Raw genomic sequence first — 17,013 nt, 5'->3', positions numbered from 1 at the left:
CAGCAATAGTATTCAGTTCAGAGTAGAAAAAGTAAAATACATCAACTCTTTAGAGTAAAGTCTTTGATTTATACAGGTTTGAGGAGGTAATTCAACATTTTAAAGGTGATTTACCTAACCTCTTCTGAAATCACTTTAATTTCTTAGAGGTCACAAAAAGCATTGTATTGAAATGACCTGATGTACTATTAAAATACAAGGTATTTTTCCCTTTGTGTTATTTGGTAGCAAAAAAATAAAAAATAGTGTGACTGGCTATACAAGTCTGTTCACAGTCAAAGGGGAAAAAAGCAAAAGAAGAAAGAACAAAATAAACAGAAAAATTGGACTGAGCAAGCTGGTACTTTTTTTTCTTTACATGCCCCGCTTTGTATTGGTAAGACCAGATAATGAGTAGCACTTTTTCTTTGTAACAATTCATTAATCAGAGAAATGATCCTTGCTAGTGTTTAGATGTTTTACTTAATTTGGTACCTCTGGCCTGCTGCCCCACTAGTGCCAAAATTATTATTTCTCACCCAGCAGGTGATAAATAACAACTTCAGTCGTGATTAATACCATGAATCCTTCAACCTGACTAATGCAAAAAAACTTGAGACCTACAGAACAAGTGGGTGATAATTGTTGTGAGGACTGTTGGAGCTCCGCTCAGCCTGTGAGGAAAGAAATCCATAGGAAATGAAGCGTTTGCTAGCAGGCCAGCTGATCCTAAGAGGCTTCATTAAGCCCAACTCAGCGACATTCGCCATTTGAATACCAGTGCTAGGTTTTCTCCCTCCCAACACTAAATTTTAAGTATCTTCAGAGAAAAGAAACCACTAACTCATTTTTCCATGCTTTTAAATATTTATTGAATGGTTGAATGAATGGATGAATGAATAATAAATGAGAAAATAGAATTTTTGCCCAAGTACTCGACATTGTAATATGGGTCATTTGAGAGCTACATATGGTTATCTCTTGTCATTTCTCTAATAATGCAATTGTGCACAAATGTAGTTTTGTACAAACCCATAGCAAAATTACCATTCTCTGCTGGCAAAAAGAAAACCGTTAGCAGTGGCCAGTAACTAAAGCCACGTGGTGCCATCAACTTGATTATTATCATTTAACACTAGATACCAAGGTAGTACACCAGTGGTTCTCAATTAGGCAGATGGTAAGGGGAATGCGCATTGTTTGAAAAGATTCCCACAATATTCCTTGTCTTCTAATTGAGAAACTTGAGTGGTACTATATATTTTAAGTCACAAGTCAATGGATTCATAAGGGTGGCCAACCAGTTTAGTATGGCCTATAGACATATTTGTTTGGCAGGCAAGTTTTTTTTTTCTGTTATTTTAATGCTTTAGGTAGAGGGATGCATTCTCTAGTTTGGCACAGCCCCCACTATTCCCTATTGTCTTAATATCCAGTCTGTCTCATTCTATTCATTACAAGCCTGGCTTCTGAACTGAATTTGTCATTCCTGGCTAAATGGAGAAGTATTAAATAAAAACCGAGGGAAAAAAAGCTAAAAAAATAACTTGGATCCAGGATGTGTGGCTAAATATATCCAGAGATTTTCAAGACTCACAAATTATATGAGCATCAATTTCTTCAGCTAAGAAATATTTTACTTCTGCCCTTATCTAAACAAGCAATGCCTGGCATGGTACCAAAAGCACTTGAAAGTTGCACAATGTTGGAAGTGATGTGGAAACACAGAAGAGGGGAAGGTAACCAAGCCTAGATCTCAGGATGACTCTTAAGAATAGTCTTAACTAGGATTTGAAGTAAGTGGAGAAAGAATGAAACAGAGCCCTCTTCCCTCATTAATATCTCATAATTTTTAATAAAAAGCTAAGAGAAGTAACTTAAATTGGAATCTAGAATACTGATTTATCACTGATTATTCTCTATTGTGTTTGTTTTCTATGTGGTTTTGGGCTTCTCTATTGTATGTCCATTTCCTATTTTATTGATTTCCATTATTTAGTATTTCCTTCATAGTATTTATTAGGGGTTAATTGCTTTTTTTCTTGATTCTAACGGTGGAAGCTGAGATCATTGATCATAAACTATTTTTCCTTTTCTAATATGAACATTTAAAGCTATAATTTTCCCTCTTGACACAGCTTAAATTAAATCCCACAAATTTGGATATATTTTGTTATTTTTAAATTTAAAATATTTTTTAATTTTCTTTATGATTTTGTTTCTGATCGTGGGTTATTTTGAAGTATGTTGTTTCATTTGCAAATATCAGGGGATCATCCCTGACCTAAATTCACTCAGTAACTATTTGTTGACTATCTAAAAGTTAAAAACAAGGAGGTACACTCTTGGAGAGAAGGAGTGGTAAATTAGGCAGCAGATCTTTATCAAGGCTACTTACATTGCACAGATCCTGCAAACTAAAGATTTTTATTAAATAAGTAAAAATAAGCACTTTAGGGAATGTAAACATCAAATCTTATTAGAACTTAACCCTCAAGAGTATTAGTCTAGTGATGAAATAAGATGATTCCAAGAGAAAGACAACGTGCTTATTCAAGAACTTGACAAAATGCTTCCTGTGCTGTCCAATCAGAAATGCAGCACTTCTAAATTCTCCAAGGGAGCAGACTGATAATGGATGCCTAATCTAATGTTATTGCTTTTAGTCGAAAAAACTTTTAACGTCATATAGTCAAACGACTGGCAATAAATGGTACTGTGAGTCTACATTGTATGTATGTGTTAAATTATTGTTTACATAATTATGGCCTTATATCCAGGAATATATCATAACCTTTCAGTCTATTTAAAACATCAACTATTTATCATGATAAAAAACTAGACAGTTAGGGAGTGATCTTTCCTAGTGAGAAGACCGGATATTTTTTTTAAAAATCATTAATTGCCTTAATTTCATTATTAGCTTTGTCTTTTTACTTTGAGACTCCACGTATGGTCAATAATGAGACTTGCTTATGTGTTTTTCCTCATGGTATTTTCTTCTTGGTTTTCAGTTTCTCTGTTTGTTGTACTAGTTCTAAATATTCCTGTGATCATAACTTGCTTATTCCAACAGAAAAAAAGAGGACCAACAATTCAAACTAAATACATATAACAAAACCCTAAAAATAGCAATATCCTTAATGTTTTGTTTTAAATTCTCTCTAGTTTTATAGGAATGACACCTTACACTGGTGAAAGTATATTGCATCAAGTTCAGTAAGACAACATTTCTGATTTAAAGAAAAAACAGCATAAAATTATTAGTTTTAGTTTATAGTTCTTTTACACATTATTTTTAAAACAATTTTGTTAAGTTTAATATGAAAACCTAGGCAGTGAAAAACAATAAGGAGCTAATCCCCCAGAAACAACTTTTTGCCTGTGAATGGTATTTCTTTCAAATATATTATTAAACCAAAATGAAGTAATTACATGTTGAACATTAACAAAATATACATGCAATATGGGAATGTAAGCTCTCCCCTCAGGAACATAATTTCAACTCAATAATCATTGAAAGTGCACATATTAAATAGATATAAAAAACACAAAAATATGGAATAATATCTATTAAGTCAAACTTAGGACATTGATCTAACAGTCAGTAGAATCACCCAAGTTCATATTTCAGTATTAGACATATTTGGTAAGGTTTTCAAAATACTTAGTAAATAACGAAGTGTTTTTTAAAGTATACTCTTTGACTATCTCACACTAATGGAAGAAGGTATAAGTCATGAATGAAAAACATCATTTTTCAAATTAGAATAATACTTTCTCCTCCAACACAACCTTATCGGTAGGTAGGAGAAGATAAAATGAATACTACAGATCTTTAGTGTTTTTATAGTATGTGAATGCTGGAATGACATCACCAAGATGGTGACATAGGTTGTTCCTGCCTTCACTCCCCCTCACAAGAACAACTAACAACTATTCAAGAGCAAGACACCATTTGGGGTGCCTGGCTGGCTCAGTGGGTAGAGAATGTGACCCTTGAACCCTTGATCTTGGGGTTGTGAGTTCAAGCCCCACGTTGGGCATAGAGTTTACTTTAAAAAAAAGAACAAAACAAAACAAACAAACAAAAAACAAGACACAACAGAGAATCTAGAACATGGGGTAAGACCGAAGCATCCCAGCACCTCAGAGACCAAGACAGACTGCATTAGAAGAGTAAGAAAAGCAGCTACACACTGACCACTTCGCCCCTCCCCAGGCCAGCGCAGCACCACTCAGAGAGGTCTTCCCTGAGCCTGTGATTCCCACATTGGGAAAAAAGAACCCAGGGGGAACAATCAGCACCTCCCCCACCACTGCATTGTGGGTCACTTTGTAGGCAACTCAACCCTGATCTTGCATCACAAGATTACAGAAGAATCTGCAGGGCCCAGCACCACTGGGGATCTGACTGTGACAGGGGAGAAGGGAGGGGCTTGCAACAACCAGCACACAGATCTTGGCAGACCAAGACCACCATATCAGCAGTGCCCAAGTCGTAATCCCAACCAGTAGCTTTCCTCATCTGTACAACAAAGTCAGGGCTGCACTCTGACCAGGGAGACTGAATGAGGTGCAGATCTGCCTATCCAGATCCTCAAACAAGGAGTTTTGCTGGCCCTAGAGCCCAGGTGTCCATGCCCAAGCATGGTGTCATAGCCCCACTCACTGTGGAGTGTCTTCCAGTCCCATCCGACCAGAAGGGCTGGTGACAACTTCTGAAAGCTGTGCTGGTCCTGCAGCACCCAAGCTTGGACACAGGCAGAGCCAACAGTTTGCAGAACAAACTGGTCCTGCTTGGTCAGGGATCTTGAGGTGCGGGTCAGCTTGAGTTGAGACAACATCAAAGAGCTTCACCAGTTTTAGAGCTATTTCTCCCACTGTGCCACTATTTCTAATCATAGCCCTGCTCATTGCTGAACATAGCCTTCAGCTTCTCTGCTCAGGAAACCTAATCAGAGCACACAGGAAGTTGTGAGGCCCATTCAACAGCCCTGTGTACAAAGAATGCAGCCCATGGCTTCCCCTATCTTTAGAGCAAAACCAGTGGCCTCACCTGACCAGAGAATTAAGTGCACACTCCAGACTGAACTGGGTCCCCAAACAAGTTGTATTGATCCTCGGTCCTGTCCAGCTGCCCTGCCAGGGCAGGAAAGCTAATTCGTAGCCCCATCTATTACTGACTGTGGTACCCACCACCGATCATCTAGTAAGCCCAACCAGAGAATCCAGGCAACCATGGAGCCCATCCTATAGCCTCACTTGGTTAGAGAACCAACAGCAGTCCAATCCAACTCTTCTCAGTCAGAGACATACCCCCCTCCATCCCTGTCCTCAGAGCTCAAACAGCTGCCTCACCCACAAATAAATAATGGCAGGCCCCACCTGCCCAAGGACATTACCAGAAGACACACCTAGAAACCCAAAATGAGCTGAATGGCTAGGCTACCAAAGCAAACCTGTAAAGTCTGAAAGAGAAGCCTGATTATTCAAATGTGCAGATAGCAATGTAAGGAATCAAGGATATGAAAAATCAAGTAAACATGACACCATCAAAGCAAATGAATAAATCTCCAATAACTGACCCTAAGGAAATAGAGATCTATGAACTGTCAGACAAATAATTCAGACTAATCATCTTAAGGAAGTTTAGGAAACTACAAGAAAAAAGAATTAGGAAAACAATACATGAACAAAACAGGAAGTTCAACAAGGAAATAACAACCATTAAAAAACAAAAACAAAAACAGACATCCTAGAGCTGAAAAACACAATAACTGAAGAACCGATAGTTACAAAAGTAGTCAACCATTCAGAAGAAAGAATCAGCGACCTGAAGAATAGGACACTGGAAAGTACCTGGTCAGAGAATCATAAGTTAAAAAGGATAAAAGAATGAAAGCCTATGGGAATTATGGGACTCAGGGAAAAGAAACAATATTTGCACTATGAAAATTCCAAAAAAGAGAAGAGAAGGGGACAGAAAGTATATTTAAAGAGACAAAGGCTGAAAACTTCCCAAACCTGGGGAAATGAACATCTAGATCCATGAGGCTAAAAGGACACAAAATAAGTTGAACCTCAATAGGGTTACACAGAGATGCATTATAATTAAATTGTCAAGAGTCACAAAGAAAGAATTTTAAGAGCAGCAAAAGAGAGAAGTTATATACAAGGAACTCCCATAAGATTATTGGTGGATTTCTCAAAAGAAATTTTCAAGCCAGGAGAAATATTGTTCAGCCATAAAAATTGAGGAAATCCTACCATTTGCGACCACATGATTGGACCTTGAGGGCTTATGCTAAGTGAAATAAGTCAGAGAAAGACAAATTCTGTATGATTTCACTTATATGTGGAACCTAAAACAAAAAACAAAAACAAAAACAAAAAAAAAAAAACCAAACGATAGAAAAAAAGATAAGACTTGTGGTTACCTGAGGCAGAAGGTGGTCAGAAAGTACAAACTTCCAGTTATAAAAGAAATAAGTACTGTGGGTATAATGTACAACATGATGACTACAGCCAGAGCTGCTGTATGATATACAGGAAAGTTATTAGAGGGGTAGATCCTAAGAGTTCTCATCACAGGGAGAAATTTAGTATTCCTTTTTTTCCTTTTTTTTCCTTCCTTAATATATATGAAAAGACAGATATTACCTGAACTAACTGTGGTAATCATTTCACGATATACGTAAATCAAGCCATCATGCTATACACCTTACACTGATATGGTGATATATTTCAGTTATTTCTCAATGACACTGGAAGTAAATAAATAGTAATGATGTGGGTAAATCAAAGTTTTATAATTTTATGAAGATTAATAATTATAATATAAACATGTATCTAGCATTCTGGCAACTACATATATTAGTTAATTGGCACTAAAATTCTTCATTCTAATTATAACTGCTTTTAATAGAAATAATCCTAAAGCATTACAATATCCTAGAATACTTTGATTTATTCTGAGGAATTCAAATTATGCCAGATGAAATTTCACTCATAGGTACATTCTATTGCATTTTAATTATTTGAAAACTGATAATACATGTAACAAGAAAGGCTACAGCTTACTATAATAACTAAAGTTACTATAACATTTCTGGACAAAATTTCAAATTGCAATTTAGTAAGATAAATATGGCATTTCTAATCAGTGAATTCATAAAATGGTATTAGGACAACAGCCTAGCCATTTGCATAAACAAGTAAATAAATAAATATATACACAAACAATAAAGCCAAGCCCTTAACTCTCTCATCTCTTGCCTCACAATTTCTGGACAGACCACAAGAAGCACACAGATCAGAAAGCCATAATGAAACAGAATGATACAACTCAACACAATTAAAATTTTTAAATTTACTTCTGAAAAAAATAAAGTCAAAAAAATGGCTAAATGAGGACAAATACCCACAATACCTATGAAAACAACGGGTTAATTTATGATACAAAGATCACATGTCACATAAATCAGTAAGAAAAGAAAAAATCGGGGTTAAGATGACAGAGGAGTAGGGGACCCCTTTTTCAGCCGGTCCCCTGAGTCAAGCTGGATAGGTACCAGACCAGCCTGAAAATCCAGGGAATCAGCCTGAGACGCAGGAAGATACGTCTGGATCTCTACAAATGAACATCTCCAGCGCTGAGTATTGAGGTACGAAGCGGGGAGCCATGAAACCGTGCACAGATATCGGAAGATAAACGGAAGGGGGAGGGGGCCACCATGATCGGGCGCTGGGAAGCGGTGGCCACCTGCACGGGGGAGTGGGAGGACCGCGGACCCGCACCCTGGAGACAGCAGACTGAGACCGTGAGCCGGGGAACGCGCGCCACCAGACTTCTCACAGAACTCCGGTGTGCTCAATGGAACCAGACTGAGACCGGGAGCCGGGAGTGCGTGGGGGCGGCTGGAGGCTGGTGGCTGGCAGTGATAGAAGCACAAAGGACAGAGACGCGCCAGCCATGGAAGTGAGGGCTGGGACGCCGGGTGTGGGGCGCACATCCCGGGACGCTGCAGGGTTGAGCAGCACCAACAGAAACAGAGTTTAAGTGGCCAGAACATTAGTGGAGAATGGTCCGCAATCCCTCTGTTGAGACAGAGGCTGAGATTCGGCCGCTGCTGCTCTGACTCTCAGAAGAGGCACAGGAAACTGCCAGGGAAAGCCGCCAGAGAACAAAAGCCTGGAAATACCAGCTCACAGTGTGCCCATCCCCATCCCCCCTCGCAGGGGACACGGAGACTCTACCCAAACAGGGTTGCCTGAGTATTGGCGTGGCAGGCCCCTCCCCCAGAAGGCAGGCTGAAAAATCAAGAAGCCCACATCCCTAAGATCCCTATAAAACAAGGATGCACAGCCTGGGTCCCAGTCAATAATTTGGGCTCTGGACAACTCCGCAACCTCTCCTCATCAGAATGATGAGAAGGAGAAATCCACCACAGCAAAGAAAAGACAATGAGTCTGTGGCCTCTGCCACAGAACTAATGGATATGGATATAACCAAATTATCAGAAATGGAATTCAGAGTAACAATGGTCAAGATGATGTGTAGACTTGAAAAAAGTATTAAGGAAAATGTTAATGAGAATATAGAATCTCTAAGGGCAGAAATGAGAGTGAATCTGGCAGAAATTAAAAATTCTTATGAGCCAAATGCAGTCAAAACTAGAGGCTCTGACGGCCAGGGTGAATGAGACAGAGGAACGTATCTGTGATTCGGAGGATGGGTTAGTAGAAGAAAAATCTAAAATACAATCGGGGCTTAAAAAAATCCACGCCCACGAATGTAGGTTACAGGAGAATACTGACTCAATGAAACGATCCAATGTCAGAATCATCGACATCCTCGACGGGGTGGAGAAAAACAGAGGTCTAGAGGAGATATTTGAACAAATTGTAGCTGAAAACTTCTCTAATCTAGCCAGCAAAAAAAACATTCGTGTCAAAGAGGCAGAGAGGACCCCTCCCAAGCTCAACCAGGACAAACCTATGCCACGTCACGTCATAGTGCAATTCGCAAATATTAGATCCAAGGATACAGTATTGAAAGTGGCCAGGGCAAAGAAATTTCTCACGTACCAAGGCAAAGGTATCAGAATTACATCAGACCTGTCTACACAGACCTGGAATGAGAGAAAGGGTTGGGGGGGGGCCGTTTTTAAAACTCTTTCAGAGAAAAACATGCAGCCAAGGATCCTCTATCCAGCAAGGCTGTCATTCAGAATGGANGGGGCCGTTTTTAAAACTCGTTCAGAGAAAAACATGCAGCCAAGGATCCTCTATCCAGCAAGGCTGTCATTCAGAATGGATGGAGAAATAAAGACCTTCCACAATCACCAGTCATTAACCAAATTCGTAACCACGAAACCAGCCCTACAGGAGATATTAAGGGGGGTTTTATAAAGGTAAAAAGGCCCCAAGAGTCATACAGAACAGAAAGTCACAACCGATACAAACGAAGACATTACTGGCAACATGGCATCATTAAAATCATATCTCTCAGTATTCAATCTCAATGTGAATGGCTTAAATGCTCCCATAAAACGCCACAGGGTTGCAGATTGGATAAAAAGAAATGACCCAACCATTTGCTGTCTACAAGAGACTCATTTTGAACCCAAAGATACATTCAGACTAAAAGTAAAGGGATGGAGTACCATCTTTCACGCAAATGGACCTCAAAAGAAAGCTGAGGGAGCAATTATCATATCAGATAGATTGGATTTTAAACTAAATACTATAGTTAGAGACACAGAAGGGCACTATATTATTCTTAAAGGATGTATCCAACAAGTGGATATGACAATTATAAATATATATGCNGATGGAGGCCTTCCTGGAAACCTATAAACTACCAAGACTGAAACAGGAAGAAATAGATTTCTTAAATAGGCCAATTAACTATGAAGAAATTGAGTCAGTGATAAACAACCTTCCAAATAATAAAACTCCAGGCCCAGACGGTTTTCCTGGGGAATTCTACCAAACATTCAAAGAAGAAATAATACCTATTCTCCTAAAGCTATTTCAAAAAATAGAAACAGAAGGAAAGCTACCAAACTCATTCTATGAGGCTAATATTACCTTGATCCCCAAACCAGGCAAAGACCCCCTCAAAAAGGAGAATTACAGACCGATTTCTCTAATGAATATGGATGCCAAAATCCTCAACAAGATCCTTGCTAATAGAATCCAACAGTACATTAAAAGGATTATCCATCATGACCAAGTGGGATTCATACCTGGGATGCAAGCATGGTTCAACACTCGCAAATCAATCAATGTGATACATCATATCAACAAGAAAAGACTCAAGAACCATATGATCCTCTCAATTGATGCAGAAAAAGCATTTGACAAAATACAGCATCCTTTCCTGATTAAAACCCTTCAGAGTGTAGGAATAGAGGGTACATTTCTCAATCTCATAAAAGCCATCTATGAAAAGCCTACTGCAAGCATTATTCTCAATGGGGAAAAGCTGGAAGCCTTTCCCTTAAGATCAGGAACACGACAAGGATGCCCACTCTCGCCACTATTATTCAACATAGTACTAGAAGTCCTTGCAACAGCAATCAGAAGACAAAAAGGGATCAAAGGTATCCAAATCGGCAAAGAAGAAGTCAAACTGTCTCTCTTTGCAGATGACATGATACTCTATATGGAAAACCCAAAGGAATCCACTCCCAAACTATTAGAAGTTATAGAACAATTCAGTAAGGTGGCAGGATACAAAATCAATGCCCAGAAATCAGTTGCATTTCTATACACGAATAACGAGACTGAAGAAAGAGAAATTAGGGAATCCATCCCATTTACAATAACACCAAAAACCATGCGTTACCTTGGAATTAACTTAACCAGAGACGTAAAGGACCTATATCCTAGAAACTATAGATCACTTTTGAAAGATATTGAGGAAGACATAAAAAGATGGAAAAATATTCCATGCTCATGGATTGGAAGAATTAACATAGTTAAAATGTCCATACTACCCAGAGCAATCTACACTTTCAATGCTATCCCGATCAAAATACCGAGGACATTTTTCAAAGAACTGGAACAAATAGTCCTTAAATTTGTATGGAACCAGAAAAGGCCCCGAATCTCCAAGGAACTGTTGAAAAGGAAAAACAAAGCTGGGGGCATCACAATGCCGGATTTCGAGCTGTACTACAAAGCTGTGATCACAAAGACAGCATGGTACTGGCACAAAAACAGACACATCGACCAATGGAACAGAATAGAGAACCCAGAAATGGACCCTCGGCTCTTTGGGCAACTAATCTTTGATAAAGCAGGAAAAAACATCCGGTGGAAAAAAGACAGTCTCTTCAATAAATGGTGCTGGGAAAATTGGACAGCTACATGCAAAAGAATGAAACTTGACCACTCTCTCACACCATACACAAAAATAAACTCCAAATGGATGAAAGACCTCAATGTGAGACAGGAATCCATCAAAATTCTAGAGGAGAACATAGGCAACAACTTCTATGACATCGGCCAGAGCAACCTTTTTCACGACACATCTCCAAAGGCAAGAGAAATAAAAGATAAAATGAACTTATGGGACTTTATCAGGATAAAGAGCTTCTGCACAGCCAAGGAAACAGTCAAAAAAACTAAGAGACAGCCCACGGAATGGGAGAATATATTTGCAAAGGACACCACAGATAAAGGACTGGTATCCAAGATCTACAAAGAACTTCTCAAACTCAATACACGAGAAACAAATAAACAAATCATAAAATGGGCAGAAGATATGAACAGACACTTTTCCAATGAAGACATACAAATGGCTAACAGACACATGAAAAAATGTTCAAAATCATTAGCCATCAGGGAAATTCAAATCAAAACCACACTGAGATACCACCTTACGCCAGTTAGAATGGCAAAGATAGACAAGGCAAGAAACAACAATTGTTGGAGAGGATGTGGAGAAAGGGGATCCCTCCTACATTGTTGGTGGGAATGCAAGTTGGTACAGCCACTCTGGAAAACAGTGTGGAGGTCCCTTAAAAAGTTAAAAATTGAACTACCCTATGACCCAGCCATTGCACTACTGGGTGTTTACCCCAAAGATACAGACGTAGTAAAGAGAAGGGCCATATGCACCCCAATGTTCATAGCTGCATTGTCCACAATAGCCAAATCATGGAAGGAGCCGAGATGCCCTTCAACAGATGACTGGATTAAGAAGCTGTGGTCCATATATACAATGGAATATTACTCAGCTATCAGAAAGAACGAATTCTCAACATTTGCTGCAACATGGACGGCACTGGAGGAGATAATGCTAAGTGAAATAAGTCAAGCAGAGAAAGACAATTATCATATGATTTCTCTCATCTATGGAACATAAGAACTAGGAAGATCGGTAGGGGAAGAAAGGGATAAAGAAAGGGGGGGTAATCAGAAGGGGGAATGAAACATGAGAGACTATGGACTATGAGAAACAAACTGAGGGCCTCAGAGGGGAGGGGGGTGGGGGATTGGGATAGACCGGTGATGGGTAGTAAGTAGGGCACGTATTATGGTGCACTGGGTGTTATACGCAACTAATGAATCATCGAACTTTACATCGGAAACCAGGGATGTACTGTATGGTGATTAACATAATATAATAAAAAAAACTAAAAAATATTTTTTTCACATTTCGTTGGTAGTCTGTTTAGAATCTAATTAAATAAAAGTTGTATCTGATTTATTAGAAAAATAAAAATAAAAAATAAAGTGCAGGAAGAGATGTATTCCAGTGATTAACTAGAAAAATGAATTCTGAGAAGCCAGGCTGTTGGAGATCTTCTCCATCTCCAGCTTTTGCTAAGAATAAGAAGCAAATGTTCGTTGAATAGTAGTATTTGCTCCCAGGATGAAGTAGTGAGCACAGATCTGGGATCAGAGAGACAGCAAAGTGCACAAGGAACAACTAATCCCAAGAATGAGAAACAACACACTCACAAGACAAACTGCCACCAAACTAAATATAGAAGTATATCATGAAAAATGAGAAGAACCAGAAAAGGTTATATTACTAGCATCCACAAAGAAATGTATAACAATTCTCAAATCCAAAAAAAGATAAGCAGACAACCAAGAACTGTCAAACACATAAAGAAAACCAACCCCATGAGAAAGACTCCAAATTCAAAAGAGAAACTATCCAAAAAGAGTGATTTATGCAACCAAAGATAAGTTTAAAATAAGATCTTCAGAGACTCAAGAGAATACTGTTATCTGTGAAACAAAAATAAATAGAAATCTTGGAAATTAAAAATACTCTTATTTGGATAGTAGCTTCTGCTGATATAAGAATAATAGAAACCAGATTCATCCAGCAACGTGAAATATCTAAAAATCCAGACAAAAACATGTAACAATGGTTTCAAGACACTGGATATCAGGAAACAAAGGATAGTGATCCCTGAGGGATAAGAAACAAAGTGATTCCTATGTTTGCCCCAATTGTCTTGGGTTTCCAGGATAGGGCACAGGGAAGAGGAACCCAAGCAGAGCCTGGCAGACTCCCTAAATTGAGGAGGTAGAGGGGAGAGTCCAGGGAGACAAAGGCAGAGTTTGCAGGGTAGAATAGTAGAGAGGAAATAGAACTCCAGGGATCTGCAGAGGATCCCCCTTGAATAGTCAGCAGGATATTGATCAGTGCACATGTATGAGGAAACTATTTGGGGTTGAGGCCAGGAAAACACAAGGAAAGGATTAGAGGGAGCAGTACTCAGAAATCATACAAGGGTAAGTAGAGTGCCTATTCCCACCATTGAGATTTTAAAATTTCATAATTCACAAAATGTTAGTGTATTTAGAAAGGTCTTGTCTCAGAAGAGAAAATAATTAGCCCTAGACTAAATACTGTTCATCTCATGTCTGACAAATATTAAAAAGAAGACCTAAAAGGATCAAACCATTTCCAAGTAATTTAATTGCTTCCTAGAACAAAGCGGGAGAATAGTCAAAGGAATACAAAAATTTGCATGTCCCCAAAAAGATAAAATTCGTAATATCTGGCATCAAATGAAAAGTTATCAGGCATGCAAAGCAGCAGAAAGATAAAACCTATAATAAAGAAAAAAATCAGTCTATATGTAGCAAAACAAAATGTGCATGAAGTACACAAAAGAAAATCTAAATAAATGGAGAGATTTACCATGTTTTAAGAGAGGACACTCAGTATTTTTAAAATGTCAATTCCCATCTAATTAATCTGCAAATAAAAAGGTCTTTTATTTTTATTTAACATTAACTTAGAGGTGCTGGTTACCATAATATGTCAAGAAAAAGAAACAAAAATGTAAAAGAAACAAAACTGCCATTACCTGGGAATTATATTCTTTGGTCCACAGAAAACCAAAAATGATCCTTAGAAAGATCATTAGAATAAGAAGGTTCAGGGGTGCCTGGTTGGCTTAGCCTGTTAAACATCTACCTTCAGGGGCTCCTGGGTGGCTCAGGCGTTAAGCGGCTGCCTTGGACTCAGATCCTGATCCCAGGGTCCTGGGACTGAGTCCTGCATCGGGCTCCCTGCTCAACAGGAACCCTACTTCTCCCTCTCCCACTCCCCCTGCTTGTGTTCCCTCTCTCACTGTCTGTCAGATGAATACATAAAATCTTTAAAAACGTCTACCTTCAGCTCAGGTCATAATCTCCAGGTCCTGCTATGGAGCCCTGTGGCTGCCTCCGGCTTCTCCCTCTCCCTTTCCCTCTACCCCTCCTCCCCCCATGCACTCTCTTTCTCAAATAAATAAATAAAATCTTTTAAAAAATTAAAAAAAAAAAGAATAAGTAGGTTCAACAGGATTACTGGATAGATTTTACCCAAAAGTCAAAAACATTTCTTTATACTAACAATTTAAAATTTTAATTATTTATAATAGCTAAAAATAGAAAAAGTGAGCAAATAGCAACAAAATCAACATACAAGATGGACTTCTATGGAGAAAAACTTCATTGAAGGACATTAAAGAAACATATGGAAGCATGACACATTCATGAATATAAATACACAATTTTGAAAGGTAGTGATTCTTTCCAAAATAACTCAAAGTAAAGCCAATCAAAATCCTATTTTTTGCTTTTGGTGGAATTTTAAAAGTTGATTCTAAAATTTGCATGTAAGTGCATAGGTCCAACTTCAATTCCTGAAGACAAAGGATAAGATGGGATATTTGCCTTATCATATGTCAAACGTGGTATATACTACAGTAATTACGAGCATTTGATTTTGTTGCAAAATAGGACAGTCAACTTAATAAACCAATGTAACAGGATAGTCAAGAAACAATTCTATGTACAATGGGATAGGTAATAATTGAGATTACATGATCAGCCAAAAAAACTCAGACCAGTCAAGAAGATCAATAAACAGTGCTGGGAAATTAGTTATCCATTTTGAGAAAAGAATGAAATTAAATAGCTACCTCATATCATTAAAAAAAAAAAAGATATTCCAGGTACACTAAGAACTTTAATATGAGAGGCAAAACTTATATATATAAGAAAATGTTGAGGGGTTGGGGCGCCTGGGTGGCACAGCGGTTAAGCATCTGCCTTCGGCTCAGGGCGTGATCCCGGCGTTATGGGATCGAGGCCCCACATCAGGCTCCTCTGCTATGAGCCTGCTTCTTCCTCCCACTCCCCCTGCTTGTGTTCCCTCTCTCGCTGGCTGTCTCTATCTCTGTTGAATAAATAAATAATCTTAAAAAAAAAAAAAAGAAAAAAATGTTGAGGGGTGGCTTTATAACCTCAAAGTTGATGAATATGGTGGACTGATGTTCAATACCCATTACACCATTCTTTTAGGGTGCCTTTCTCTCCTGCAGAAGCCAGAAAGTTAAAACTTGTATTTTCCAGACTCCTTTACAAACAGGGCTCTAGATGTTATTTAGGTTCAGTCATTCATATGCGTTTGTGAAAGATTTGAAAAGTGAAAGTAAGGTGCAAGGTACAATTCTGTTTCTCTAGCAAGTGCTTTCATAAAGGTTGTTTTTTCTGTAGCAGCATCAGCAGAGGTCCCGATAATCTAGTCATTAGCTTTGTGAAGTTAAGAAGCCGGGTGTGGGCATCCATTTTGCCAATGCATATTCCAGCAGGCATTGTCTGACTCTTGCTCATTGCTGCAGCATGGCAACGGCATCCCAATCATGGCAGCTTTTTGGTCACGGCAGTGATGGAATGGTTGCATGGTTTCCTGATTGTAGGAGGCAGAAGCATCACTGCTGACTGAGTTCTGTGGAATCATTCCTGAAAGTACAACCTACAGCGTTTCTTCAGTATGCTAAAACATTCTGTAAGCCATTAATATCTTGTAATAAATTCCTTCTTGCTTAAACCACCTAGAGTAAATTCTAGTGGGACTTTGTTTAGTTTTGCTTCTTAATATTTTGGAAGATTTGTTCATTAATATAGTCATCTTAAATTGTCATCAAAATACCCTGTGAGGAACACAGGAGCCAAGTATAAGCAGAGTTTAGTCCTTTGTAGGACAATTCTTTATGCCAACCAGTACCTGAAGAACTTGATTTTTTTCCTTAACTTCCATAGAGGTGTGCTATGCAGGTGAAAATTCTCTTTCTCAACATACCTGATTTCCCATTGTCTTCTTCTACAAATTTCAATGAAAAGTAAAGTGAATGTGCTTAGGCATTACACAAAGTGTTCTTTGCCTATATTACTTTAACATATGGTTTTTTAAAGTCTCCCCTAGGTTAATAAAGTAGGCAAAACTTACAAGGGAAACACTAAAATACAAAGAAATATTTTACTCAACACCACACAATGCATTTAGTTTCCAGTTATGGGCTCTATGACACTGAGATCCACCATAACCATATTGGTTCTCAAGACTGTGTCCATCTGACAGGTTAAAATACAGAAAATAAGCCTCAAGGCCTTAGGGGTCATTTCCCATGGAAAACAAAAGGCCTTCTTATCCTCACAAATGATGGGACACTAAAACTGACTCCTGAATTATACATAAGGACTCAGAAGGGTTTCCTTTTTTAT

This window comes from Ailuropoda melanoleuca, chromosome 2 (genome assembly GCF_002007445.2).
Source record: "Ailuropoda melanoleuca isolate Jingjing chromosome 2, ASM200744v2, whole genome shotgun sequence".
Lineage (NCBI taxonomy): Eukaryota > Metazoa > Chordata > Mammalia > Carnivora > Ursidae > Ailuropoda > Ailuropoda melanoleuca.
The sequence above is the reverse complement of the archived record's forward strand: the minus strand, read 5'-3'. Positions refer to the sequence as shown.